The sequence below is a fragment of the Ambystoma mexicanum genome, chromosome 1p (genome assembly GCF_040938575.1).
Source record: "Ambystoma mexicanum isolate Mex_15411 chromosome 1p, UKY_AmexF1_1, whole genome shotgun sequence".
Taxonomy (NCBI): domain Eukaryota; kingdom Metazoa; phylum Chordata; class Amphibia; order Caudata; family Ambystomatidae; genus Ambystoma; species Ambystoma mexicanum.
In genome coordinates this window covers 1,474,409,600-1,474,437,540 of record NC_090921.1, presented here as the reverse complement: position 1 = coordinate 1,474,437,540, position 27,941 = coordinate 1,474,409,600, and the positions used below count along the sequence as shown (strand labels likewise).

General features: G+C 43.3%; 16 non-coding genes across 16 annotated transcripts; all 16 read right to left on the bottom strand.

The window, feature by feature from the left end:
- Positions 1 to 2,526: 2,526 nt before the first annotated feature.
- Positions 2,527 to 2,600, bottom strand: TRNAI-AAU (transfer RNA isoleucine (anticodon AAU)). The gene has a single exon. It is a non-coding gene; the product is annotated as a tRNA-Ile (tRNA).
- A 1,463-nt stretch (positions 2,601 to 4,063) lies between these two features.
- On the bottom strand, positions 4,064 to 4,137 carry TRNAI-AAU (transfer RNA isoleucine (anticodon AAU)). Its single transcript has one exon. It is a non-coding gene; the product is annotated as a tRNA-Ile (tRNA).
- Positions 4,138 to 5,613: 1,476 nt separating this feature from the next.
- On the bottom strand, positions 5,614 to 5,687 carry TRNAI-AAU (transfer RNA isoleucine (anticodon AAU)). The gene has a single exon. It is a non-coding gene; the product is annotated as a tRNA-Ile (tRNA).
- A 327-nt stretch (positions 5,688 to 6,014) lies between these two features.
- Positions 6,015 to 6,088, bottom strand: TRNAI-AAU (transfer RNA isoleucine (anticodon AAU)). The gene has a single exon. It is a non-coding gene; the product is annotated as a tRNA-Ile (tRNA).
- A 1,983-nt stretch (positions 6,089 to 8,071) lies between these two features.
- TRNAI-AAU (transfer RNA isoleucine (anticodon AAU)) lies at positions 8,072 to 8,145 on the bottom strand. Its single transcript has one exon. It is a non-coding gene; the product is annotated as a tRNA-Ile (tRNA).
- A 1,526-nt stretch (positions 8,146 to 9,671) lies between these two features.
- On the bottom strand, positions 9,672 to 9,745 carry TRNAI-AAU (transfer RNA isoleucine (anticodon AAU)). The gene has a single exon. It is a non-coding gene; the product is annotated as a tRNA-Ile (tRNA).
- A 726-nt stretch (positions 9,746 to 10,471) lies between these two features.
- On the bottom strand, positions 10,472 to 10,545 carry TRNAI-AAU (transfer RNA isoleucine (anticodon AAU)). Its single transcript has one exon. It is a non-coding gene; the product is annotated as a tRNA-Ile (tRNA).
- A 1,877-nt stretch (positions 10,546 to 12,422) lies between these two features.
- Positions 12,423 to 12,496, bottom strand: TRNAI-AAU (transfer RNA isoleucine (anticodon AAU)). Its single transcript has one exon. It is a non-coding gene; the product is annotated as a tRNA-Ile (tRNA).
- A 1,173-nt stretch (positions 12,497 to 13,669) lies between these two features.
- Positions 13,670 to 13,743, bottom strand: TRNAI-AAU (transfer RNA isoleucine (anticodon AAU)). The gene has a single exon. It is a non-coding gene; the product is annotated as a tRNA-Ile (tRNA).
- A 678-nt stretch (positions 13,744 to 14,421) lies between these two features.
- TRNAI-AAU (transfer RNA isoleucine (anticodon AAU)) lies at positions 14,422 to 14,495 on the bottom strand. The gene has a single exon. It is a non-coding gene; the product is annotated as a tRNA-Ile (tRNA).
- Positions 14,496 to 15,628: 1,133 nt separating this feature from the next.
- Positions 15,629 to 15,702, bottom strand: TRNAI-AAU (transfer RNA isoleucine (anticodon AAU)). Its single transcript has one exon. It is a non-coding gene; the product is annotated as a tRNA-Ile (tRNA).
- A 726-nt stretch (positions 15,703 to 16,428) lies between these two features.
- On the bottom strand, positions 16,429 to 16,502 carry TRNAI-AAU (transfer RNA isoleucine (anticodon AAU)). The gene has a single exon. It is a non-coding gene; the product is annotated as a tRNA-Ile (tRNA).
- A 1,466-nt stretch (positions 16,503 to 17,968) lies between these two features.
- Positions 17,969 to 18,042, bottom strand: TRNAI-AAU (transfer RNA isoleucine (anticodon AAU)). The gene has a single exon. It is a non-coding gene; the product is annotated as a tRNA-Ile (tRNA).
- Positions 18,043 to 18,768: 726 nt separating this feature from the next.
- TRNAI-AAU (transfer RNA isoleucine (anticodon AAU)) lies at positions 18,769 to 18,842 on the bottom strand. Its single transcript has one exon. It is a non-coding gene; the product is annotated as a tRNA-Ile (tRNA).
- Positions 18,843 to 19,519: 677 nt separating this feature from the next.
- On the bottom strand, positions 19,520 to 19,593 carry TRNAI-AAU (transfer RNA isoleucine (anticodon AAU)). Its single transcript has one exon. It is a non-coding gene; the product is annotated as a tRNA-Ile (tRNA).
- Positions 19,594 to 26,874: 7,281 nt separating this feature from the next.
- Positions 26,875 to 26,948, bottom strand: TRNAI-AAU (transfer RNA isoleucine (anticodon AAU)). The gene has a single exon. It is a non-coding gene; the product is annotated as a tRNA-Ile (tRNA).
- Between the last annotated feature and the right edge of the window lie 993 nt (positions 26,949 to 27,941).

Sequence of the window (27,941 nt, the reverse complement as noted above, 5' to 3'; positions counted from 1 at the left end):
ACACATAAAACCCTTATCCTCACAACAACCTAAAGAAAAACTACATGTGATCTGAAGGAAATTCACGAATATGACAATTATCTTCAAACTGACTTGTAGCCTGCATCACATTTAAGTAGAACTGGGACAAAGAAGGTTAAATGCATCTCATTGGTCATTTCCCACAGCAGTACTGACCTGTGACCATTTATGGACTGCTGCTTCCAACAAAACAGGAAACTAGTCATAGTAAATCTAAAGCTGTGGGTGGGAATTCTGCATCAATCTCATGCTTCTGCAGAAATATTTCCCAAATTGACAAAGTGGCCAATACTGGGATCAAATTCGCTAACTTGGCGTGATTAGCACCATGCTCAGTCAGAAAAAGTATGCCTTCTGACTGGAGCATAGGAGGGAGGCCAGTTGCAGGGGGGAGTTTTCTTCCCTTGAAAGAAAATGCCTAACTCATTCACAAATACAACCCTTATCCTCACAACAACATTGGTTATGTCTGCAGTAGTACTGACCCGTGACTATGTATGCACAGCTGCTTCCAACAAAACAGCAATCTTGTGTTAGTAACTCTAAAGCTGTGAGTGCCAATTCTGCATCAATCTCATCCTTCTGCAGAAATATTTCCCAAATTGACAAAGTGGCCAATACTGGGATCAAATTCGCTAACTTGGCGTGATTAGCACCATGCTCAGTCAGAAAAAGTATGCCTTCTGACTGGAGCATAGGAGGGAGGCCAGTTGCAGGGGGGAGTTTTCTTCCCTTGAAAGAAAATGCCTAACTCATTCACAAATACAACCCTTATCCTCACAACAACATTGGTTATGTCCCGCAGCAGTACTGACCCGTGACCATGTATGCACAGCTATGATATGATATGATATGATATGGTATTTGCAACGCGCCTATACACAGGTGTTTCAAGGCGCGACGAGGCAGGGAGGGGAGGGACAAGGGGAGACAGACAACGATCCTACTAGGCCAGGTGTCATTCAGATCGCGCAAGTGCAGGGGTGGGGGAGGGGGAAAAGTGCAAGGGGAAGGGGAGGGGGGAAGTGCAGTACAAGGTAAGTGGCGTAAAGTAATAAATAAATAAATAGGGCCAGCTGGTGGCAAGTGCGAGGTAAGTGCAGAGCAAGTGCTGGGGAAGGGGGGGCTGTAGGGATACAGAGACAGTCCCGCAGTGCAAAGGGGTTCCAGGGCATCAGTGCAAGTGGAGAGTGGCTGGGCCCAGGACCGAGGCTGTTTAGAGTGGTCCGGTTGCAGGATCAGTGCAGTTTCAGTGAACAATTAATTAGCTGTTCAGCAGGGGAGAGGGAGAGAGAAAGCAGAAGCAAAGAGGAAGGTTTTGAGGTGCTTCCGGAACCAGAGATGGTTCTCCTCAAGTTCAGGGAGGCAGGAAGGCTGTTCCAGAGGGAGGCCCCTGCCGCGGAGAGAGATCTACCCCCAGCTCGATGCTTCGAGAAGCGGCTAACCCTGAGGGAATTGGAGGCGGATGAGCGAAGGGCTCGGGAAGGAAGATATTTGGGAAGAGAGAGTTGAAGGTATTTAGGACCCAGGCCCCAGAAGGCCTTGTGGACAATGCAGAGGGTTTTGAACTTTATCCTCGCAGCCACTGGGAGCCAGTGTAGAGATTTCAGTCCTGGAGAGATACGGTCCCTGGGCTTGAGGCCAAGGACAAGTCTCGCAGTTCTGTTCTGGATGAGTTGCAGAGGGCGGAGAGTGGAGGCAGGCAGGTTAAGATAGAGGCTGTTACAGTAGTCCAGCTTCGAGAGAACCAGGGCTCGGGAGACAGTGAGCTTCTGGGGGAAGGAGAGGAAGGGAAGAATACCTCTGAGGAGGTGCAGCTGGTAGTGTGACCTCTTGGCGACGTCAGAAATATGAGGAGAGAAGGAGAGTGTGGAGTCGAAGATGACCCCAAGGTTTTTTGCCTTGCCGGTAGGAGCAGGGAGGGGGCCAAGGGAGGCAGGCCAGAGAGCTGCAGGGAAGGAGGGAGTGGGAGTACCGATGAGTAGAATCTCAGTCTTACTGGCATTAAGGCAGAGGTCATTGGCGGCACACCATTCTTGGATAGCAGACAGACAGTCCGAGATGAGGGAAGGAGAGGGGGAGGCTGAGGGTAGCCTGAAAATGAGCTGGGTATCGTCCGCATAGCACTGGAAATTAGGGCAGAGAGCGGCGATGCGGTGGGCAAGGAGTGCCAGATACTGGTTGAACAGCCAGGGAGATAGATTAGATCCCTGGGGGACACCACAGGTGGAGAAAAAGATGTCGGAGAGGAAGGACCCCAGTTGGACCTGGGAGGGTCGATTTGTAAGGAAAGAGGTCAGCCACGCCAGAGCCTGACCAGTGATACCCAGGTTTTCCCGGAGACGGTTGAGCAGGATGGCATGGTTGACAGTGTCAAAGGCAGAGGAGAGATCGAGCAGCTGCTACCAACAAAACAGCAATCTTGTGTTAGTAACTCTAAAGCTGTGAGTGCCAATTCTGCATCAATCTCATGCTTCTGCAGAAATATTTCCCAAAATGACAAAGTGGCCAATACGGGGATCGAACCCGTGACCTTGGCGTTATTAGCAACACGCTCTAACCAACTGAGCTAACCGGCCAGCTGAGAGTCTTTTTCCCTTGGAAAAAAAATGCCTAACTCATTCACACATAAAACCCTTATCCTTACAACAACCTAAAGAAAAACTACATGTGATCTGAAGGAAATTCATGAATATGACAATTATCTTCAAACTGACTTGTAGCCTGCATCACATTTAAGTAGAACTGGGACAAAGAAGGTTAAATGCATCTCATTGGTCATTTCCCACAGCAGTACTGACCTGTGACCATTTATGGACTGCTGCTTCCAACAAAACAGCAAACTAGTCATAGTAAATCTAAAGCTGTGGGTGGGAATTCTGCATCAATCTCATGCTTCTGCAGAAATATTTCCCAAATTGACAAAATGGCCAATACTGGGATCAAATTCGCTAACTTGGCGTGATTAGCACCATGCTCAGTCAGAAAAAGTATGCCTTCTGACTGGAGCATAGGAGGGAGGCCAGTTGCAGGGGGGAGTTTTCTTCCCTTGAAAGAAAATGCCTAACTCATTCACAAATACAACCCTTATCCTCACAACAACATTGGTTATGTCCGCAGCAGTACTGACCCGTGACTATGTATGCACAGCTGCTTCCAACAAAACAGCAATCTTGTGTTAGTAACTCTAAAGCTGTGAGTGCCAATTCTGCATCAATCTCATGCTTCTGCAGAAATATTTCCCAAAATGACAAAGTGGCCAATACGGGGATCGAACCGGTGACCTTGGCGTTATTAGCACCACGCTCTAACCGGCCAGCTGAGAGTCCTGTTTCTGACTGGAGCATAGGAGGGAGGCAAGTTGCAGGGGGATTTTTTCTTCCCTTGGAAAAAAAATGCCTAACTCATTCACACATAAAACCCTTATCCTCACAACAACCTAAAGAAAAACTACATGTGATCTGAAGGAAATTCATGAATATGACAATTATCTTCAAACTGACTTGTAGCCTGCATCACATTTAAGTAGAACTGGGACAAAGAAGGTTAAATGCATCTCATTGGTCATTTCCCACAACAGTACTGACCTGTGACCATTTATGGACTGCTGCTTCCAACAAAACAGCAAACTAGTCATAGCAAATCTAAAGCTGTGGGTGGGAATTCTGCATCAATCTCATGCTTCTGCAGAAATATTTCCCAAATTGACAAAGTGGCCAATACTGGGATCAAATTCGCTAACTTGGCGTGATTAGCACCATGCTCAGTCAGAAAAAGTAAGCCTTCTGACTGGAGCATAGGAGGGAGGCCAGTTGCAGGGGGGAGTTTTCTTCCCTTGAAAGAAAATGCCTAACTCATTCACAAATACAACCCTTATCCTCACAACAACATTGGTTATGTCCGCAGCAGTACTGACCCGTGACTATGTATGCACAGCTGCTTCCAACAAAACAGCAATCTTGTGTTAGTAACTCTAAAGCTGTGAGTGCCAATTCTGCATCAATCTCATCCTTCTGCAGAAATATTTCCCAAAATGACAAAGTGGCCAATACGGGGATCGAACCCGTGACCTTGGCGTTATTAGCACCACGCTCTAACCAACTGAGCTAACCGGCCAGCTGAGAGGCATATTTCTGACTGGAGCATAAGAGGGAGGCCAGTTGCACTGGGATGTTTTCTTCCCTTGGAAAAAAAATGCCTAACTCATTCACACATAAAACCCTTATCCTCACAACAACCTAAAGAAAAACTACATGTGATCTGAAGGAAATTCACGAATATGACAATTATCTTCAAACTGACTTGTAGCCTGCATCACATTTAAGTAGAACTGGGACAAAGAAGGTTAAATGCATCTCATTGGTCATTTCCCACAGCAGTACTGACCTGTGACCATTTATGGACTGCTGCTTCCAACAAAACAAGAAACTAGTCATAGTAAATCTAAAGCTGTGGGTGGGAATTCTGCATCAATCTCATGCTTCTGCAGAAATATTTCCCAAATTGACAAAGTGGCCAATGCTGGGATCAAATTCGCTAACTTGGCGTGATTAGCACCATGCTCAGTCAGAAAAAGTATGCCTTCTGACTGGAGCATAGGAGGGAGGCCAGTTGCAGGGGGTAGTTTTCTTCCCTTGAAAGAAAATGCCTAACTCATTCACAAATACAACCCTTATCCTCACAACAACATTGGTTATGTCCCGCAGCAGTACTGACCCGTGACCATGTATGCACAGATGCTACCAACAAAACAGCAATCTTGTGTTAGTAACTCTAAAGCTGTGAGTGCCAATTCTGCATCAATCTCATGCTTCTGCAGAAATATTTCCCAAAATGACAAAGTGGCCAATACGGGATCGAACCCGTGACCTTGGCGTTATTAGCACCACGTTTTAACCAACTAAGCTAACCAGCCAGCTGAGAGTCTTTTTCCCTTGGAAAAAAAATGCCTAACTCATTCACACATAAAACCCTTATCCTCACAACAACCTAAAGAAAAACTACATGTGATCTGAAGGAAATTCATGAATATGACAATTATTTTCAAACTGACTTGTAGCCTGCATCACATTTAAGTAGAACTGGGACAAAGAAGGTTAAATGCATCTCATTGGTCATTTCCCACAGCAGTACTGACCTGTGACCATTTATGGACTGCTGCTTCCAACAAAACAGCAAACTAGTCATAGCAAATCTAAAGCTGTGGGTGGGAATTCTGCATCAATCTCATGCTTCTGCAGAAATATTTCCCAAATTGACAAAGTGGCCAATACTGGGATCAAATTCGCTAACTTGGCGTGATTAGCACCATGCTCAGTCAGAAAAAGTATGCCTTCTGACTGGAGCATAGGAGGGAGGCCAGTTGCAGGGGGGAGTTTTCTTCCCTTGAAAGAAAATGCCTAAATCATTCACAAATACAACCCTTATCCTCACAACAACATTGGTTATGTCCGCAGCAGTACTGACCCGTGACTATGTATGCACAGCTGCTTCCAACAAAACAGCAATCTTGTGTTAGTAACTCTAAAGCTGTGAGTGCCAATTCTGCATCAATCTCATGCTTCTGCAGAAATATTTCCCAAAATGACAAAGTGGCCAATACGGGGATCGAACCCGTGACCTTGGCATTATTAGCACCACGCTCTAACCAACTGAGCTAACCGGCCAGCTGAGAGGTATATTTCTGACTGGAGCATAAGAGGGAGGCCAGTTGCAGGGGGATTTTTTCTTCCCTTGGAAAAAAATGCCTAACTCATTCACACATAAAACCCTTATCCTCACAACAACCTAAAGAAAAACTACATGTGATCTGAAGGAAATTCACGAATATGACAATTATCTTCAAACTGACTTGTAGCCTGCATCACATTTAAGTAGAACTGGGACAAAGAAGGTTAAAAGCATCTCATTGGTCATTAGTAACTCTAAAGCTGTGAGTGCCAATTCTGCATCAATCTCATGCTTCTGCAGAAATATTTCCCAAAATGACAAAGTGGCCAATACGGGGATCAAACCCGTAACCTTGGCGTTATTAGCACCACGCTCTAACCAACTGAGCTAACCGGCCAGCTGAGAGTCCTGTTTCTGACTGGAGCATAAGAGGGAGGCCAGTTGCAGGGGGATTTTTTCTTCCCTTGGAAAAAAATGCCTAACTCATTCACACATAAAACCCTAATCCTCACAACAACCTAAAGAAAAACTACATGTGATCTGAAGGAAATTCATGAATATGACAATTATCTTCAAACTGACTTGTAGCCTGCATCACATTTAAGTAGAACTGGGACAAAGAAGGTTAAATGCATATCATTGGAAGTCCCGCAGCAGTACTGACCCGTGACCATTTATGGACTGCTGCTTGAAACAAAACAGCAATCTTGTGTTAGTAACTCTAAAGCTGTGAGTGCCAATTCTGCATCAATCTCATCCTTCTGCAGAAATATTTCCCAAAATGACAAAGTGGCCAATACGGGGATCAAACCCGTGACCTTGGTGTTATTAGCACCACGCTCTAGCCAACTGAGCTAACCGGCCAGCTGAGAGGCATATTTCTAACTGGAGCATAAGAGGGAGGCCAGTTGCAGGGGGATTTTTTCTTCCCTTGGAAAAAAAATGCCTAAGTCATTCACACATAAAACCCTTATCCTCACAACAACCTAAAGAAAAACTGCATGTGATCTGAAGGAAATTCATGAATATGACAATTATCTTCAAACTGACTTGTAGCCTGCATCACATTTAAGTAGAACTGGGACAAAGAAGGTTAAATGCATCTCATTGGTCATTTCCCACAGCAGTACTGACCTGTGACCATTTATGGACTGCTGCTTCCAACAAAACAGCAAACTAGTCATAGTAAATCTAAAGCTGTGGGTGGGAATTCTGCATCAATCTCAAGCTTCTGCAGAAATATTTCCCAAATTGACAAAGTGGCCAATACTGGGATCAAATCCGCTAACTTGGCGTGATTAGCACCATGCTCAGTCAGAAAAAGTATGCCTTCTGACTGGAGCATAGGAGGGAGGCCAGTTGCAGGGGGGAGTTTTCTTCCCTTGAAAGAAAATGCCTAACTCATTCACAAATACAACCCTTATCCTCACAACAACATTGGTTATGTCCCGCAGCAGTACTGACCCGTGACCATGTATGCACAGCTGCTTCCAACAAAACAGCAATCTTGTGTTAGTAACTCTAAAGCTGTGAGTGCCAATTCTGCATCAATCTCATGCTTCTGCAGAAATATTTCCCAAAATGACAAGGAGGCCAATACGGGGACCCGTGACCTTGCCATTATTAGCACCACGCTCTAACCAAATGAACTAAACAGCCAGCTGAGAGTTTTGTTTCTGACTCAAGCATAAGCAGGAGGCCAGTTGTAGGGGGATGTTTTCTTCCCTTGGAAAAAAAATGCCTAACTCATTCACACAGACAACCCTTATCCTCACAACAACCTAAAGAAAAACTCCATGTGATCTGAAGGAAATTCATGAATATTACAATTATCTTCAAACTGACTTGTGGCCTGCATCACATTTAAGTAGTACTGCGACAAAGAAGGTTAAATGCATCTCATTGGTCATTTCCCACAGCAGTACTGACCTGTGACCATTTATGGACTGCTGCTTCCAACAAAACAGCAAACTTGTCATAGTAAATCTAAAGCTGTGGGTGGGAATTCTGCATCAATCTAATGCTTCTGCAGACATTTTTCCCAAATTGACAAAGTGGCCAATACTGGGATCAAATTCGCTAACTTGGCGTGATTAGCACCATGCTCAGTCAGAAAAAGTATGCTTCTGACTGGAGCATAGGAGGGAGGCTAGTTGCAGGGGGGAGTTTTCTTTCCTTGAAAGAAAATGCCTAACTCATTCACAAATACAACCCTTATCCTCACAACATTGTTTATGTCCGCAGCAGTACTGACCCGTGACTATGTATGCACAGCTGCTTCCAACAAAACAGCAATCTTGTGTTAGTAACTCTAAAGCTGTGAGTGCCAATTCTGCATCAATCTCATGCTTCTGCAGAAATATTTCCCAAAATGACAAAGTGGCCAATACGGGGATCGAACCCGTGACCTTGGTGTTATTAGCACCACGCTCTAACCAACTGAGCTAACCAGCCAGCTGAGAGGCATATTTCTGACTGGACCATAAGAGGGAGGCCAGTTGCAGGGGGATTTTTTCTTTCCTTGGAAAAAAAATGCCTAACTCATTCACACATAAAACCCTTATCCTCACAACAACCTAAAGAAAAACTACATGTGATCTGAAGGAAATTCACGAATATGACAATTATCTTCAAACTGACTTGTAGCCTGCATCACATTTAAGTAGAACTGGGACAAAGAAGGTTAAATGCATCTCATTGGTCATTTCCCACAGCAGTACTGACCTGTGACCATTTATGGACTGCTGCTTCCAACAAAACAGCAAACTAGTCATAGTAAATCTAAAGCTGTGGGTGGGAATTCTGCATCAATCTCATGCTTCTGCAGAAATATTTCCCAAATTGACAAAGTGGCCAGTACTGGGATCAAATTCGCTAACTTGGCGTGATTAGCACCATGATCAGTCAGAGAAAGTATGCCTTCTGACTGGAGCATAGGAGGGAGGCCAGTTGCAGGGGGGAGTTTTCTTCCCTTGAAAGAAAATGCCTAACTCATTCACAAATACAACCCTTATCCTCACAACAACATTGGTTATGTCCGCAGTAGTACTGACCCGTGACTATGTATGCACAGCTGCTTCCAACAAAACAGCAATCTTGTGTTAGTAACTCTAAAGCTGTGAGTGCCAATTCTGCATCAATCTCATCCTTCTGCAGAAATATTTCCCAAAATGACAAAGTGGCCAATACGGGGATCCAACCCGTGACCTTGGCGTTATTAGCACCACGCTCTAACCAACTGAGCTAACCGATCAGCTGAAAGTCCAGTTTCTGACTGGAGCATAAGAGGGAGGCCAGTTGCAGGGGGATTTTTTTCTTCCCTTGGAAAAAAAATGCCTAAGTCATTCACACATAAAACCCTTATCCTCACAACAACCTAAAGAAAAACTACATGTGATCTGAAGGAAATTCATGAATATGACAATTATCTTCAAACTGACTTGTAGCCTGCATCACATTTAAGTAGAACTGGTACAAAGAAGGTTAAATGCATCTCATTGGTCATTTCCCACAGCTGTACTGACCTGTGACCATTTATGGACTGCTGCTTCCAACAAAACAGGAAACTAGTCATGGTAAATCTAAAGCTGTGGGTGGGAATTCTGCATCAATCTCATGCTTCTGCAGAAATATTTCCCAAATTGACAAAGTGGCCAATACTGGGATCAAATTCGCTAACTTAGCGTGATTAGCACCATGCTCAGTCAGAAAAAGTATGCCTTCTGACTGGAGCATAGGAGGGAGGCCAGTTGCAGGGGGGAGCTTTCCTCCCTTGAAAGAAAATGCCTAACTCATTCACAAATACAACCCTTATCCTCACAACAACATTGGTTATGTCCCACAGCAGTACTGACCCGTGACCATGTATGCACAGCTGCTTCCAACAAAATAGCAATCTTGTGTTAGTAACTCTAAAGCTGTGAGTGCCAATTCTGCATCAATCTCATGCTTCTGCAGAAATATTTCCCAAAATGACAAAGTGGCCAATACGGGGATCGAACCCGTGACCTTGGCGTTATTAGCACCACGCTCTAACCAACTGAGCTAACCGGCCAGCTGAGACGCATATTTCTAACTGGAGCATAAGAGGGAGGCCAGTTGCAGGGGGATTTTTTCTTCCCTTGGAAAAAAAATGCCTAACTCATTCACACATAAAACCCTTATCCTCACAACAACCTAAAGAAAAACTACATGTGATCTGAAGGAAATTCACGAATATGACAATTATCTTCAAACTGACTTGTAGCCTGCATCACATTTAAGTAGAACTGGGACAAAGAAGGTTAAATGCATCTCATTGGTCATTTCCCACAGCAGTACTGACCTGTGACTATTTATCGACTGCTGCTTCCAACAAAACAGCAAACTAGTCATAGTAAATCTAAAGCTGTGGGTGGGAATTCTGCATCAATCTCATGCTTCTGCAGAAATATTTCCCAAATTGACAAAGTGGCCAATACTGGGATCAAATTCGCTTACTTGGCGTGATTAGCACCATGCTCAGTCAGAAAAAGTATGCCTTCTGACTGGAGCATAGGAGGGAGGCCAGTTGCAGGGGGTAGTTTTCTTCCCTTGAAAGAAAATGCCTAACTCATTCACAAATACAACCCTTATCCTCACAACAACATGGGTTATGTCCCGCAGCAGTACTGACCCGTGACCATGTATGCACAGCTGCTACCAACAAAACAGCAATCTTGTGTTAGTAACTCTAAAGCTGTGAGTGCCAATTCTGCATCAATCTCATGCTTCTGCAGAAATATTTCCCAAAATGACAAAGTGGCCAATACGGGGATCGAACCCGTGACCTTGGCGTTATTAGCACCACGCTCTAACCAACTGAGCTAACCGGCCAGCTGAGAGTTGTTTTCCCTTGGAAAAAAATGCCTAACTCATTCACACATAAAACCCTTATCCTCACAACAACCTAAAGAAAAACTACATGTGATCTGAAGGAAATTCATGAATATGACAATTATCTTCAAACTGACTTGTAGCCTGCATCACATTTAAGTAGAACTGGGACAAAGAAGGTTAAATGCATCTCATTGGAAGTCCCGCAGCAGTACTGACCCGTGACTATGTATGCACAGCTGCTTCCAACAAAACAGCAATCTTGTGTTAGTAGCTCTAAAGCTGTGAGTGCCAATTCTGCATCAATCTCATCCTTCTGCAGAAATATTTCCCAAATTGACAAAGTGGCCAATACTGGGATCAAATTCGCTAACTTGGCGTGATTAGCACCATGCTCAGTCAGAAAAAGTAAGCCTTCTGACTGGAGCATAGGAGGGAGGCCAGTTGCAGGGGGGAGTTTTCTTCCCTTGAAAGAAAATGCCTAACTCATTCACAAATACAACCCTTATCCTCACAACAACATTGGTTATGTCCGCAGCAGTACTGACCCGTGACTATGTATGCACAGCTGCTTCCAACAAAACAGCAATCTTGTGTTAGTAACTCTAAAGCTGTGAGTGCCAATTCTGCATCAATCTCATCCTTCTGCAGAAATATTTCCCAAAATGACAAAGTGGCCAATACGGGGATCGAAACACGTGACCTTGGCGTTATTAGCACCATGCTCTAACCAACTGAGCTAACCGGCCAGCTGAGAGGCATATTTCTGAGTGGAGCATAAGAGGGAGGCCAGTTGCAGGGGGACTTTTTCTTCCCTTGGAAAAAAAAATGCCTAACTCATTCACACATAAAACCCTTATCCTCACAACAACCTAAAGAAAAACTACATGTGATCTGAAGGAAATTCACGAATATGACAATTATCTTCAAACTGACTTGTAGCCTGCATCACATTTAAGTAGAACTGGGACAAAGAAGGTTAAATGCATCTCATTGGTCATTTCCCACAGCAGTACTGACCTGTGACCATTTATGGACTGCTGCTTCCAACAAAACAGGAAACTAGTCATAGTAAATCTAAAGCTGTGGGTGGGAATTCTGTATCAATCTCATGCTTCTGCAGAAATATTTCCCAAATTGACAAAGTGGCCAATACTGGGATCAAATTCGCTAACTTGGCGTGATTAGCACCATGCTCAGTCAGAAAAAGTATGCCTTCTGACTGGAGCATAGGAGGGAGGCCAGTTGCAGGGGGGAGTTTTCTTCCCTTGAAAGAAAATGCCTAACTCATTCACAAATACAACCCTTATCCTCACAACAACATTAGTTATGTCCGCAGCAGTACTGACCCGTGACTATGTATGCACAGCTGCTTCCAACAAAACAGCAATCTTGTGTTAGTAACTCTAAAGCTGTGAGTGCCAATTCTGCATCAATCTCATCCTTCTGCAGAAATATTTCCCAAAATGACAAAGTCGCCAATACGGGGATCGAACCCGTGACCTTGGCGTTATTAGCACCAGGCTCTAACCAACTGAGCTAACCGGCCAGCTGAGACGCATATTTCTGAGTGGAGCATAAGAGGGAGGCCAGTTGCAGGGGGACTTTTTCTTCCCTTGGAAAAAAAATGCCTAACTCATTCACACATAAAACCCTTATCCTCACAACAACCTAAAGAAAAACTACATGTGATCTGAAGGAAATTCACGAATATGACAATTATCTTCAAACTGACTTGTAGCCTGCATCACATTTAAGTAGAACTGGGACAAAGAAGGTTAAAAGCATCTCATTGGTCATTAGTAACTCTAAAGCTGTGAGTGCCAATTCTGCATCAATCTCATGCTTCTGCAGAAATATTTCCCAAAATGACAAAGTGGCCAATACGGGGATCAAACCCGTAACCTTGGCGTTATTAGCACCACGCTCTAACCAACTGAGCTAACCGGCCAGCTGAGAGTCCTGTTTCTGACTGGAGCATAAGAGGGAGGCCAGTTGCAGGGGGATTTTTTCTTCCCTTGGCAAAAAAATGCCTAACTCATTCACACATAAAACCCTTATCCTCACAACAACCTAAAGAAAAACTACATGTGATCTAAAGGAAATTCATGAATATGACAATTATCTTCAAACTGACTTGTAGACTGCATCACATTTAAGTAGAACTGGGACAAAGAAGGTTAAATGCATATCATTGGAAGTCCCGCAGCAGTACTGACCCGTGACCATTTATGGACTGCTGCTTGAAACAAAACAGCAAACTAGTCATAGTAAATCTAAAGCTGTGGGTGGGAATTCTGCATCAATCTCATGCTTCTGCAGAAATATTTCCCAAATTGACAAAGTGGCCAATACTGGGATCAAATTCGCTAACTTGGCGTGATTAGCACCATGCTCAGTCAGAAAAAGTATGCCTTCTGACTGGAGCATAGGAGGAAGGCCAGTTGCAGGGGGATTTTTTCTAACCTTGGAAAAAAAATGCCTAACTCATTCACACATACAACCCTTATCCTCACAACAACCTAAAGAAAAACTACATGTGATCTGAAGGAAATTCATGAATATTACAATTATCTTCAAACTGACTTGTGGCCTGCATCACATTTAAGTAGAACTGGGACAAAGAAGGTTAAATGCATCTCATTGGAAGTGCCGCAGCAGTACTGACCCGTGACCATTTATGGACTGCTGCTTGAAACAAAACAGCAAACTAGTCATAGTAAATCTAAAGCTGTGGGTGGGAATTCTGCATCAATCTCATGCTTCTGCAGAAATATTTCCCAAATTGACAAAGTGGCCAATGCTGGGATCAAATTCGCTAACTTGGCGTGATTAGCACCATGCTCAGTCAGAAAAAGTATGCCTTCTGACTGGAGCATAGGAGGGAGGCCAGTTGCAGGGGGTAGTTTTCTTCCCTTGAAAGAAAATGCCTAACTCATTCACAAATACAACCCTTATCCTCACAACAACATTGGTTATGTCCCGCAGCAGTACTGACCCGTGACCATGTATGCACAGCTGCTACCAACAAAACAGCAATCTTGTGTTAGTAACTCTAAAGCTGTGAGTGCCAATTCTGCATCAATCTCATGCTTCTGCAGAAATATTTCCCAAAATGACAAAGTGGCCAATACGGGGATCGAACCCGTGACCTTGGCGTTATTAGCACCACGCTCTAACCAACTGAGCTAACCGGCCAGCTGAGAGTCTTTTTCCCTTGGAAAAAAAATGCCTAACTCATTCACACATAAAACCCTTATCCTCACAACAACCTAAAGAAAAACTACATGTGATCTGAAGGAAATTCATGAATATGACAATTATCTTCAAACTGACTTGTAGCCTGCATCACATTTAAGTAGAACTGGGACAAAGAAGGTTAAATGCATCTCATTGGTCATTTCCCACAGCAGTACTGACCTGTGACCATTTATGGACTGCTGCTTCCAGCAAAACAGCAAACTAGTCATAGTAAATCTAAAGCTGTGGGTGGGAATTCTGCATCAATCTCATGCTTCTGCAGAAATATTTCCCAAATTGACAAAGTGGCCAATACTGGGATCAAATTCGCTTACTTGGCGTGATTAGCACCATGCTCAGTCAGAAAAAGTATGCCTTCTGACTGGAGCATAGGAGGGAGGCCAGTTGCAGGGGGTAGTTTTCTTCCCTTGAAAGAAAATGCCTAACTCATTCACAAATACAACCCTTATCCTCACAACAACATGGGTTATGTCCCGCAGCAGTACTGACCCGTGACCATGTATGCACAGCTGCTACCAACAAAACAGCAATCTTGTGTTAGTAACTCTAAAGCTGTGAGTGCCAATTCTGCATCAATCTCATGCTTCTGCAGAAATATTTCCCAAAATGACAAAGTGGCCAATACGGGGATCGAACCCGTGACCTTGGCGTTATTAGCACCACGCTCTAACCAACTGAGCTAACCGGCCAGCTGAGAGTTGTTTTCCCTTGGAAAAAAATGCCTAACTCATTCACACATAAAACCCTTATCCTCACAACAACCTAAAGAAAAACTACATGTGATCTGAAGGAAATTCATGAATATGACAATTATCTTCAAACTGACTTGTAGCCTGCATCACATTTAAGTAGAACTGGGACAAAGAAGGTTAAATGCATCTCATTGGAAGTCCCGCAGCAGTACTGACCCGTGACTATGTATGCACAGCTGCTTCCAACAAAACAGCAATCTTGTGTTAGTAACTCTAAAGCTGTGAGTGCCAATTCTGCATCAATCTCATGCTTCTGCAGAAATATTTCCCAAAATGACAAGGAGGCCAATACGGGGACCCGTGACCTTGCCATTATTAGCAGCACGCTCTAAACAAATGAGCTAAACAGCCAGCTGAGCGTTTTGTTTCTGACTCAAGCATAAGCAGGAGGCCAGTTGTAGGGGGATGTTTTCTTCCCTTGGAAATGCCTAACTCATTCACACAGACAACCTTTATCCTCACAACAACCTAAAGAAAAACTCCATGTGATCTGAAGGAAATTCATGAATATTACAATTATCTTCAAACTGACTTGTGGCCTGCATCACATTTAAGTAGTACTGCGACAAAGAAGGTTAAATGCATCTCATTGGTCATTTCCCACAGCAGTACTGACCTGTGACCATTTATGGACTGCTGCTTCCAACAAAACAGCAAACTTGTCATAGTAAATCTAAAGCTGTGGGTGGGAATTCTGCATCAATCTAATGCTTCTGCAGACATTTTTCCCAAATTGACAAAGTGGCCAATACTGGGATCAAATTCGCTAACTTGGCGTGATTAGCACCATGCTCAGTCAGAAAAAGTATGCTTCTGACTGGAGCATAGGAGGGAGGCCAGTTGCAGGGGGGAGTTTTCTTTCCTTTAAAGAAAATGCCTAACTCATTCACAAATACAACCCTTATCCTCACAACAACATTGGTTATGTCCGCAGCAGTACTGACCCGTGACTATGTATGCACAGCTGCTTCCAACAAAACAGCAATCTTGTGTTAGTAACTCTAAAGCTGTGAGTGCCAATTCTGCATCAATCTCATCCTTCTGCAGAAATATTTCCCAAAATGACAAAGTGGCCAATACGGGGATCGAACCCGTGACCTTGGCGTTATTAGCACCAAGCTCTAACCAACTGAGCTAACCAGCCAGCTGAGAGGCATATTTCTGACTGGACCATAAGAGGGAGGCCAGTTGCAGGGGGATTTTTTCTTCCCTTGGAAAAAAAATGCCTAACTCATTCACACATAAAACCCTTATCCTCACAACAACCTAAGGAAAAACTACATGTGATCTGAAGGAAATTCATGAATATGACAATTATCTTCAAACTGACTTGTAGCCTGCATCACATTTAAGTAGAACTGGGACAAAGAAGGTTAAATGCATCTCATTGGTCATTTCCCACAGCAGTACTGACCTGTGACCATTTATGGACTGCTGCTTCCAACAAAACAGCAAACTAGTCATAGTAAATCTAAAGCTGCGGGTGGGAATTCTGCATCAATCCCATGCTTCTGCAGAAATATTTCCCAAATTGACAAAGTGGCCAATGCTGGGATCAAATTCGCTAACTTGGCGTGATTAGCACCATGCTCAGTCAGAAAAAGTATGCCTTCTGACTGGAGCATAGGAGGGAGGCCAGTTGCAGGGGGTAGTTTTCTTCCCTTGAAAGAAAATGCCTAACTCATTCACAAATACAACCCTTATCCTCACAACAACATTGGTTATGTCCCGCAGCAGTACTGACCCGTGACCATGTATGCACAGCTGCTACCAACAAAACAGCAATCTTGTGTTAGTAACTCTAAAGCTGTGAGTGCCAATTCTGCATCAATCTCATGCTTCTGCAGAAATATTTCCCAAAATGACAAAGTGGCCAATACGGGGATCGAAACCGTGACCTTGGCGTTATTAGCACCACGCTCTAACCAACTGAGCTAACCGGCCAGCTGAGAGTCTTTTTCCCTTGGAAAAAAAATGCCTAACTCATTCACACATAAAACCCTTATCCTCACAACAACCTAAAGAAAAACTACATGTGATCTGAAGGAAATTCATGAATATGACAATTATCTTCAAACTGACTTGTAGCCTGCATCACATTTAAGTAGAACTGGGACAAAGAAGGTTAAATGCATCTCATTGGTCATTTCCCACAGCAGTACTGACCTGTGACCATTTATGGACTGCTGCTTCCAACAAAACAGCAAACTAGTCATAGTAAATCTAAAGCTGTGGGTGGGAATTCTGCATCAATCTCATGCTTCTGCAGAAATATTTCCCAAATTGACAAAGTGGCCAATACTGGGATCAAATCCGCTAACTTGGCGTGATTAGCACCATACTCAGTCAGAAAAAGTATGCCTTCTGACTGGAGCATAGGAGGGAGGCCAGTTGCAGGGGGGAGTTTTCTTCCCTTGAAAGAAAATGCCTAACTCATTCACAAATACAACCCTTATCCTCACAACAACATTGGTTATGTCCCGCAGCAGTACTGACCCGTGACCATGTATGCACAGCTGCTTCCAACAAAACAGCAATCTTGTGTTAGTAACTCTAAAGCTGTGAGTGCCAATTCTGCATCAATCTCATGCTTCTGCAGAAATATTTCCCAAAATGACAAGGAGGCCAATACGGGGACCCGTGACCTTGCCATTATAAGCAGCACGCTCTAACCAAATGAGCTAAACAGCCAGATGAGCGTTTTGTTTCTGACTCAAGCATAAGCAGGAGGCCAGTTGTAGGGGGATGTTTTCTTCCCTTGGAAATGCCTAACTCATTCACACAGACTACCCTTATCCTCACAACAACCTAAAGAAAAACTCCATGTGATCTGAAGGAAATTCATGAATATTACAATTATCTTCAAACTGACTTGTGGCCTGCATCACATTTAAGTAGTACTGCGACAAAGAAGGTTAAATGCATCTCATTGGTCATTTCCCACAGCAGTACTGACCTGTGACCATTTATGGACTGCTGCTTCCAACAAAACAGCAAACTTGTCATAGTAAATCTAAAGCTGTGGGTGGGAATTCTGCATCAATCTAATGCTTCTGCAGACATTTTTCCCAAATTGACAAAGTGGCCAATACTGGGATCAAATTCGCTAACTTGGCGTGATTAGCACCATGCTCAGTCATAAAAAGTATGCTTCTGACTGGAGCATAGGAGGGAGGCCAGTTGCAGGGGGGAGTTTTCTTTCCTTGAAAGAAAATGCCTAACTCATTCACAAATACAACCCTTATCCTCACAACAACATTGGTTATGTCCGCAGCAGTACTGACCCGTGACTATGTATGCACAGCTGCTTCCAACAAAACAGCAATCTTGTGTTAGTAACTCTAAAGCTGTGAGTGCCAATTCTGCATCAATCTCATCCTTCTGCAGAAATATTTCCCAAAATGACAAAGTGGCCAATACGGGGATCGAACCCGTGACCTTGGCGTTATTAGCACCAAGCTCTAACCAACTGAGCTAACCAGCCAGCTGAGAGGCATATTTCTGACTGGACCATAAGAGGGATGCCAGTTGCAGGGGGATTTTTTCTTCCCTTGGAAAAAAAATGCCTAACTCATTCACACATAAAACCCTTATCCTCACAACAACCTAAGGAAAAACTACATGTGATCTGAAGGAAATTCATGAATATGACAATTATCTTCAAACTGACTTGTAGCCTGCATCACATTTAAGTAGAACTGGGACAAAGAAGGTTAAATGCATCTCATTGGTCATTTCCCACAGCAGTACTGACCTGTGACCATTTATGGACTGCTGCTTCCAACAAAACAGCAAACTAGTCATAGTAAATCTAAAGCTGTGGGTGGGAATTCTGCATCAATCTCATGCTTCTGCAGAAATATTTCCCAAATTGACAAAGTGGCCAATACTGGGATCAAATTCGCTAACTTGGCGTGATTAGCACCATGCTCAGTCAGAAAAAGTATGCCTTCTGACTGGAGCATAGGAGGGAGGCCAGTTGCAGGGGGGAGTTTTCTTCCCTTGAAAGAAAATGCCTAACTCATTCACAAATACAACCCTTATCCTCACAACAACATTGGTTATGTCCCGCAGCAGTACTGACCCGTGACCATGTATGCACAGCTGCTTCCAACAAAACAGCAAACTTGTGTTAGTAACTCTAAAGCTGTGAGTGCCAATTCTGCATCAATCTCATGCTTCTGCAGAAATATTTCCCAAAATGACAAAGTGGCCAATACAGGGATCGAACCCATGACCTTGGCGTTATTAGCACCACGCTCTAACCAACTGAGCTAACCGGCCAGCTGAAAGTCTTTTTCCCTTGGAAAAAAAATGCCTAACTCATTCACACATAAAACCCTTATCCTCACAACAACCTAAAGAAAAACTACATGTGATCTGAAGGAAATTCATGAATATGACAATTATCTTCAAACTGACTTGTAGCCTGCATCACATTTAAGTAGAACTGGGACAAAGAAGGTTAAATGCATCTCATTGGTCATTTCCCAGAGCAGTACTGACCTGTGACCATTTATGGACTGCTGCTTCCAACAAAACAGCAAACTAGTCATAGTAAATCTAAAGCTGTGGGTGGGAATTCTGCATCAATCTCATGCTTCTGCAGAAATATTTCCCAAATTGACAAAGTGGCCAATACTGGGATCAAATTCGCTAACTTGGCGTGATTAGCACCATGCTCAGTCAGAAAAAGTATGCCTTCTGACTGGAGCATAGGAGGGAGACCAGTTGCAGGGGGGAGTTTTCTTCCCTTGAAAGAAAATGCCTAACTCATTCACAAATACAACCCTTATCCTCACAACAACATTGGTTATGTCCGCAGCAGTACTGACCCGTGACTATGTATGCACAGCTGCTTCCAACAAAACAGCAATCTTGTGTTAGTAACTCTAAAGCTGTGAGTGCCAATTCTGCATCAATCTCATCCTTCTGCAGAAATATTTCCCAAAATGACAAAGTGGCCAATACGGGGATCCAACCCGTGACCTTGGCGTTATTAGCACCACGCTCTAACCAACTGAGCTAACCAGCCAGCTGAGAGTCTCTTTCCCTTGGAAAAAAATGCCTAACTCATTCACACATAAAACCCTTATCCTCACAACAACCTAAAGAAAAACTACATGTGATCTGAAGGAAATTCATGAATATGACAATTATCTTCAAACTGACTTGTAGCCTGCATCACATTTAAGTAGAACTGGGACAAAGAAGGTTAAATGCATCTCATTGGTCATTTCCCACAGCAGTACTGACCTGTGACCATTTATGGACTGCTGCTTCCAACAAAACAGCAAACTTGTCATAGTAAATCTAAAGCTGTGGGTGGGAATTCTGCATCAATCTCATGCTTCTGCAGAAATAATTCCCAAATTGACAAAGTGGACAATACTGGGATCAATTTCACTAACTTGGCGTGATTAGCACTATGCTCAGTCAGAAAAAGTATGCCTTCTGACTGGAGCATAGGAGGGAGGCCAGTTGCAGGGGGGAGTTTTCTTCCCTTGAAAGAAAATGCCTAACTCATTCACAAATACAACCCTTATCCTCACAACAACATTGGTTATGTCCGCAGTAGTACTGACCCGTGACTATGTATGCACAGCTGCTTCCAACAAAACAGCAATCTTGTGTTAGTAACTCTAAAGCTGTGAGTGCCAATTCTGCATCAATCTCATGCTTCTGCAGAAATATTTCCCAAATTGACAAAGTGGCCAATACTGGGATCAAATTCGCTAACTTGGCGTGATTAGCACCATGCTCAGTCAGAAAAAGTAAGCCTTCTGACTGGAGCATAGGAGGGAGGCCAGTTGCAGGGGGGAGTTTTCTTCCCTTGAAAGAAAATGCCTAACTCATTCACAAATACAACCCTTATCCTCACAACAACATTGGTTATGTCCGCAGTAGTACTGACCCGTGACCATGTATGCACAGCTGCTTCCAACAAATCAGCAATCTTGTGTTAGTAACTCTAAAGCTGTGAGTGCCAATTCTGCATCAATCTCATCCTTCTGCAGAATTATTTCCCAAAATGACAAAGTGGCCAATACGGGGATCGAACCCGTGACTTTGGCGTTATTTGCACCATGCTCTAACCAACTGCCTAAATGCCTAACTCATTCACACAGACAACCCTTATCCTCACAACAACCTAAAGAAAAACTCCATGTGATCTGAAGGAAATTCATGAATATTACAATTATCTTCAAACTGACTTGTGGCCTGCATCATATTTAAGTAGTACTGCGACAAAGAAGGTTAAATGCATCTCATTGGTCATTTCCCACAGCAGTACTGACCTGTGACCATTTATGGACTGCTGCTTCCAACAAAACAGCAAACTTGTCATAGTAAATCTAAAGCTGTGGGTGGGAATTCTGCATCAATCTAATGCTTCTGCAGACATTTTTCCCAAATTGACAAAGTGGCCAATACTGGGATCAAATTCGCTAACTTGGCGTGATTAGCACCATGCTCAGTCAGAAAAAGTATCCTTCTGACTGGAGCATAGGAGGGAGGCCAGTTGCAGGGGGGAGTTTTCTTTCCTTGAAAGAAAATGCCTAACTCATTCACAAATACAACCCTTATCCTCACAACAACATTGGTTATGTCTGCAGCAGTACTGACCCGTGACTATGTATGCACAGCTGCTTCCAACAAAACAGCAATCTTGTGTTAGTAACTCTAAAGCTGTGAGTGCCTATTCTGCATCAATCTCATCCTTCTGCAGAAATATTTCCCAAAATGACAAAGTGGCCAATACGGCGAACCCGTGACCTTGGCGTTATTAGCACCACGCTCTAACCAACTGAGCTAACCAGCCAGCTGAGAGGCATATTTCTGACTGGACCATAAGAGGGAGGCCAGTTGCAGGGGGATTTTTTCTTCCCTTGGAAAAAAAATGCCTAACTCATTCACACATAAAACCCTTATCCTCACAACAACCTAAAGAAAAACTACATGTGATCTGAAGGAAATTCACGAATATGACAATTATCTTCAAACTGACTTGTAGCCTGCATCACATTTAAGTAGAACTGGGACAAAGAAGGCTAAATGCATCTCATTGGTCATTTCCCACAGCAGTACTGACCTGTGACCATTTATGGACTGCTGCTTCCAACAAAACAGCAAACTAGTCATAGTAAATCTAAAGCTGTGGGTGGGAATTCTGCATCAATCTCATGCTTCTGCAGAAATATTTCCCAAATTGACAAAGTGGCCAATACTGGGATCAGATTCGCTAACTTGGCGTGATTAGCACCATGCTCAGTCAGAAAAAGTATGCCTTCTGACTGGAGCATAAGAGGGAGGCCAGTTGCAGGGGGATTTTTTCTTCCCTTGAAAGAAAATGCCTAACTCATTCACAAATACAACCCTTATCCTCACAACAACATTGGTTATGTCCCGCAGCAGTACTGACCCGTGACCATGTATGCACAGCTGTTTCCAACAAAACAGCAATCTTGTGTTAGTAACTCTAAAGCTGTGAGTGCCAATTCTGCATCAATCTCATGCTTCTGCAGAAATATTTCCCAAAATGACAAAGTGGCCAATACGGGGATCAAACCCGTGACCTTGGCATTATTAGCACCACGCTCTAACCAACTGAGCTAACCGACCAGCTGAGAGTCCTGTTTCTGACTGGAGCATAAGAGGGAGGCCAGTTGCAGGGGGATTTTTTCTTCCCTTGGAAAAAAAATGCCTAAGTCATTCACACATAAAACCCTTATCCTCACAACAACCTAAAGAAAAACTACATGTGATCTGAAGGAAATTCATGAATATGACAATTATCTTCAAACTGACTTGTAGCCTGCATCACATTTAAGTAGAACTGGGACAAAGAAGGTTAAATGCATCTCATTGGTCATTTCCCACAGCAGTACTGACCTGTGACCATTTATGGACTGCTGCTTCCAACAAAACACCAAACTAGTCATAGTAAATCTAAAGCTGTGGGTGGTAATTCTGCATCAATCTCATGCTTCTGCAGAAATATTTCCCAAATTGACAAAGTGGCCAATACTGGGATCAAATCCGCTAACTTGGCGTGATTAGCACCATGCTCAGTCAGAAAAAGTATGCCTTCTGACTGGAGCATAGGAGGGAGGCCAGTTGCAGGGGGAGTTTTCTTCCCTTGAAAGAAAATGCCTAACTCATTCACAAATACAACCCTTATCCTCACAACAACATTGGTTATGTCCGCAGTAGTACTGACCCGTGACTATGTATGCACAGCTGCTTCCAACAAAACAGCAATCTTGTGTTAGTAACTCTAAAGCTGTGAGTGCCAATTCTGCATCAATCTCATGCTTCTGCAGAAATATTTCCCAAATTGACAAAGTGGCCAATACTGGGATCAAATTCGCTAACTTGGCGTGATTAGCACCATGCTCAGTCAGAAAAAGTAAGCCTTCTGACTGGAGCATAGGAGGGAGGCCAGTTGCAGGGGGGAGTTTTCTTCCCTTGAAAGAAAATGCCTAACTCATTCACAAATACAACCCTTATCCTCACAACAACATTGGTTATGTCCCGCAGCAGTACTGACCCGTGACCATGTATGCACAGCTGCTTCCAACAAAACAGCAATCTTGTGTTAGTAACTCTAAAGCTGTGAGTGCCAATTCTGCATCAATCTCATGCTTCTGCAGAAATGTTTCCCAAAATGACAAGGAGTCCAATACGGGGACCCGTGACCTTGCCATTATTAGCACCAAGCTCTAACCAAATGAGCTAAACAGCCAGCTGAGAGTTTTGTTTCTGACTCAAACATAAGCAGGAGGCCAGTTGTAGGGGGATGTTTTCTTCCCTTGGAAAAAAAATGCCTAACTCATTCACACAGACAACCCTTATCCTCACAACAACCTAAAGAAAAACTCCATGTGATCTGAAGGAAATTCATGAATATTACAATTATCTTCAAACTGACTTGTGGCCTGCATCACATTTAAGTAGTACTGCAACAAAGAAGGTTAAATGCATCTCATTGGTCATTTCCCACAGCAGTACTGACCTGTGACCATTTATGGACTGCTGCTTCCAGCAAAACAGCAAACTAGTCATAGTAAATCTAAAGCTGTGGGTGGGAATTCTGCATCAATCTCATGCTTCTGCAGAAATATTTCCCAAATTGACAAAGTGTCCAATACTGGGATCAAATCCGCTAACTTGGTGTGATTAGCACCATGCTCAATCAGAAAAAGTATGCCTTCTGACTGGAGCATAGGAGGGAGGCCAGTTGCAGGGGGGAGTTTTCTTCCCTTGAAAGAAAATGCCTAACTCATTCACAAATACAACCCTTATCCTCACAACAACATTGGTTATGTCCGCAGCAGTACTGACCCGTGACTATGTATGCACAGCTGCTTCCAACAAAACAGCAATCTTGTGTTAGTAACTCTAAAGCTGTGAGTGCCAATTCTGCATCAATCTCATGCTTCTGCTGAAATATTTCCCAAAATGACAAGGAGGCCAATACGGGGACCCGTGACCTTGCCATTATTAGCACCATGCTCTAACTAAATGAGCTAAACAGCCAGCTGAGAGTTTTGTTTCTGACTCAAGCATAAGCAAGAGGCCAGTTGTAGGGGGATGTTTTCTTCCCTTGGAAAAAAAATGCCTAACTCATTCACACAGACAACCCTTATCCTCACAACAACCTAAAGAAAAACTCCATGTGATCTGAAGGAAATTCATGAATATTACAATTATCTTCAAACTGACTTGTGGCCTGCATCACATTTAGGTAGTACTGCGACAAAGAAGGTTAAATGCATCCCATTGGTCATTTCCCACAGCAGTACTGACCTGTGACCATTTATGGACTGCTGCTTCCAACAAAACAGCAAACTTGTCATAGTAAATCTAAAGCTGTGGGTGGGAATTCTGCATCAATCTAATGCTTCTGCAGACATTTTTCCCAAATTGACAAAGTGGCCAATACTGGGATCAAATTCGCTAACTTGGCGTGATTAGCACCATGCTCAGTCAGAAAAAGTATGCTTCTGACTGGAGCATAGGAGGGAGGCCATTTGCAGGGGGGAGTTTTCTTTCCTTGAAAATAAATGCCTAACTCATTCACAAATACAACCCTTATCCTCACAACAACATTGGTTATGTCCGCAGCAGTACTGACCCGTGACTATGTATGCACAGCTGCTTCCAACAAAACAGCAATCTTGTGTTAGTAACTCTAAAGCTGTGAGTGCCAATTCTGCATCAATCTCATCCTTCTGCAGAAATATTTCCCAAAATGACAAAGTGGCCAATACGGGGATCGAACCCGCGACCTTGGCGTTATTAGTTATTAGCACCACGCTCTAACCAACTGAGATAACCGGCCAGCTGAGAGGCATATTTCTGACTGGACCATAAGAGGGAGGCCAGTTGCAGGGGGATTTTTTCTTCCCTTGGAAAAAAAATGCCTAACTTATTCACACATAAAACCCTTATCCTCACAACAACCTAAAGAAAAACTACATGTGATCTGAAGGAAATTCATGAATTTGACAATTATCTTCAAACTGACTTGTAGCCTGCATCACATTTAAGTAGAACTGGGACAAAGAAGGTTAAATGCATCTCATTGGTCATTTCCCACAGCAGTACTGACCTGTGACCATGTATGCACAGCTGCTTCCAACAAAACAGCAATCTTGTGTTAGTAACTCTAAAGCTGTGAGTGCCAATTCTGCATCAATCTCATGCTTCTGCAGAAATATTTCCCAAAATGACAAAGTGGCCAATACGGGAATCGAACCCATGACCTTGGCGTTATTAGCACCACGCTCTAACAGGCCAGCTGAGAGTCCTGTTTCTGACTGGAGCATAAGAGGGAGGCCAGTTGCAGGGGGATTTTTTCTTCCCTTGGAAAAAAAATGCCTAACTCATTCACACATAAAACCCTTATCCTCACAACAACCTAAAGAAAAACTACATGTGAGCTGAAGGAAATTCATGAATATGACAATTATCTTCAAACTGACTTGTAGCCTGCATCACATTTAAGTAGAACTGGGACAAAGAAGGTTAAATGCCTCTCATCGGTCATTTCCCACAGCAGTACTGACCTGTGACCATTTATGGACTGCTGCTTCCAACAAAACAGCAAACTAGTCATAGTAAATCTAAAGTTGTGGGTGGGAATTCTGCATCAATCTCATGCTTCTGCAGAAATATTTCCCAAATTGACAAAGTGGCCAATACTGGGATCAAATTCGCTAACTTGGCGTGATTAGCACCATGCTCAGTCAGAAAAAGTATGCCTTCTGACTGGAGCATAGGAGGGAGGCCAGTTGCAGGGGGTAGTTTTCTTCCCTTTAAAGAAAATGCCTAACTCATTCACAAATACAACCCTTATCCTCACAACAACATTGGTTATGTCCCGCAGCAGTACTGACCCGTGGCCATGTATGCACAGCTGCTACCAACAAAACAGCAATCTTGTGTTAGTAACTCTAAAGCTGTGAGTGCCAATTCTGCATCAATCTCATGCTTCTGCAGAAATATTTCCCAAAATGACAAAGTGGCCAATACGGGGATCGAACCTGTGACCTTGGCTTTATTAGCACCAACTGAGCTAACCGGCCAGCTGAGAGGCATATATCTGACTGGAGCATAAGAGGGAGGCCAGTTGCAGGGGGATTTTTTCTTCCCTTGGAAAAAAATGCCTAACTCATTCACACATAAAACCCTTATCCTCACAACAACCTAAAGAAAAACTACATGTGATCTGAAGGAAATTCACGAATATGACAATTATCTTCAAACTGACTTGTAGCCTGCATCACATTTAAGTAGAACTGGGACAAAGAAGGTTAAATGCATCTCATTGGTCATTTCCCACAGCAGTACTGACCTGTGACCATTTATGGACTGCTGCTTCCAACAAAACAGCAAACTAGTCATAGTAAATCTAAAGCTGTGGGTGGGAATTCTGCATCAATCTCATGCTTCTGCAGAAATATTTCACAAATTGACAAAGTGGCCAATACTGGGATCAAATTCGCTGACTTGGCGTGATTAGCACCATGCTCAGTCAGAAAAAGTATGCCTTCTGACTGGAGCATAGGAGGGAGGCCAGTTGCAGGGGGTAGTTTTCTTCCCTTGAAAGAAAATGCCTAACTCATTCACAAATACAACCCTTATCCTCACAACAACATTGGTTATGTCCCGCAGCAGTACTGACCCGTGGCCATGTATGCACAGCTGCTACCAACAAAACAGCAATCTTGTGTTAGTAACTCTAAAGCTGTGAGTGCCAATTCTGCATCAATCTCATGCTTCTGCAGAAATATTTCCCAAAATGACAAAGTGGCCAATACGGGGATCGAACCCGTGACCTTGGCGTTATTAGCACCACGCTCTAACCAACTGAGCTAACCGGCCAGCTGAGAGTCTTTTTCCCTTGGAAAAAAAATGCCTAACTCATTCACACATAAAACCCTTATCCTCACAACAACCTAAAGAAAAACTACATGTGATCTGAAGGAAATTCATGAATATGACAATTATCTTCAAACTGACTTGTAGCCTGCATCACATTTAAGTAGAACTGGGACAAAGAAGGTTAAATGCATCTCATTGGTCATTTCCCACAGCAGTACTGACCTGTGACCATTTATGGACTGCTGCTTCCAACAAAACAGCAAACTAGTCATAGTAAATCTAAAGCTGTGGGTGGGAATTCTGCATCAATCTCATGCTTCTGCAGAAATATTTCCCAAATTGACAAAGTGGCCAATACTGGGATCAGATTCGCTAACTTGGCGTGATTAGCACCATGCTCAGTCAGAAAAAGTATGCCTTCTGACTGGAGCATAAGAGGGAGGCCAGTTGCAGGGGGATTTTTTCTTCCCTTGGAAAAAAAATGCCTAACTCATTCACACATAAAACCCTTATCCTCACAACAACCTAAAGAAAAACTACATGTGATCTGAAGGAAATTCACGAATATGACAATTATCTTCAAACTGACTTGTAGCCTGCATCACATTTAAGTAGAACTGGGAAAAAGAAGGTTAAATGCATCTCATTGGTCATTTCCCACAGCAGTACTGACCTGTGACCATTTATGGACTGCTGCTTCCAACAAAACAGGAAACTAGTCATAGTAAATCTAAAGCTGTGGGTGGGAATTCTGCATCAATCTCATGCTTCTGCAGAAATATTTCCCAAATTGACAAAGTGGCCAATACTGGGATCAGATTCGCTAACTTGGCGTGATTAGCACCATGCTCAGTCAGAAAAAGTATGCCTTCTGACTGGAGCATAAGAGGGAGGCCAGTTGCAGGGGGATTTTTTCTTCCCTTGGAAAAAAAATGCCTAACTCATTCACACATAAAACCCTTATCCTCACAACAACCTAAAGAAAAACTACAT